The 878-nt window shown below is 36.4% G+C and overlaps 1 protein-coding gene across 5 annotated transcripts in view; it reads right to left on the bottom strand.

Annotated features, from left to right (window-relative positions):
* LOC106869485 (centrosomal protein of 170 kDa) overlaps nucleotides 1-878 on the bottom strand; it is a 393,016-nt gene that overhangs the window by 336,817 nt on the left and 55,321 nt on the right. The gene's annotated exons all lie outside the window — the stretch shown is intronic.

Here is an 878-nt window from a genome sequence, read left to right as displayed (position 1 = left end):
AAACATATATATATATATATATATATATATATATATATATATGTATGTATATTTATATTATATGATTGAGTGGACAAATGAAAGAAAGTGGCACTCAACACATTTGATAGGAGTTACATATATTATTTAATAACAATTTGACTCAGCTCCATGCAACTTAAAGTTTTGTCAGGCATCTAGTGAGAGTATAAATGCAGCTTTTTTTTCCTACTCTAGGAACAAGGCCCAAAAATTTTAGACCAGGGGCCAGTCGATTAGATCGCCCCCAGTACACAACTGGTACTTAATTTATTGACCCTGAAAGGATGAAAGGCAAAGTGAACCTCAGCAGAATTTGAACTCAATGTAAAAACAGATGAAATATTGCATTTCGCCCGGCATGCTAACATTTCTGCCAGCTTGACACCTTATGCATCTTATCTTTTACTGCAGCCCTAGGCTGCCCAATGTCTTATGAGTGAGTTTGGTAGGCAGAAACTGTATGGATTAGAAACAAACATGAATTGCATATAAAGCACTATAATTAAATATGCCTAAACTGTTTGCCGACAAATTTATTTAAAACCCGTCAAGACCAAATTATGAATGCTATTTATAAAAGGAACTCAGACAGGGAGAGAGAGACAGTGAGAGACAGACAGACAGAGAATAAAGAAAAGCCACAGTTTATTCATTTAATAAGCAACTAAATTCATAAATGGTAACAATGTACTAGAAGAAATCTATACTTTAGTATACAGTCTCTGCTCTCATTAAGTCAATTACAATAGAACAGGAGAGGAGAGAGAGGGGAGGGAGAGGGAGAAAGGAGAGGGAGAAAGGAGAGGGGAAAAGGAGAGGGGAAAAGGAGAGGGAAAAGGAGAGGGAAAAGGAGAGGG

This window comes from Octopus bimaculoides, chromosome 16, assembly GCF_001194135.2.
Source record: "Octopus bimaculoides isolate UCB-OBI-ISO-001 chromosome 16, ASM119413v2, whole genome shotgun sequence".
In the NCBI taxonomy this organism is placed as follows: Eukaryota; Metazoa; Mollusca; class Cephalopoda; order Octopoda; family Octopodidae; genus Octopus; species Octopus bimaculoides.
This window is presented reverse-complemented; position numbering and strand designations above follow the sequence as displayed.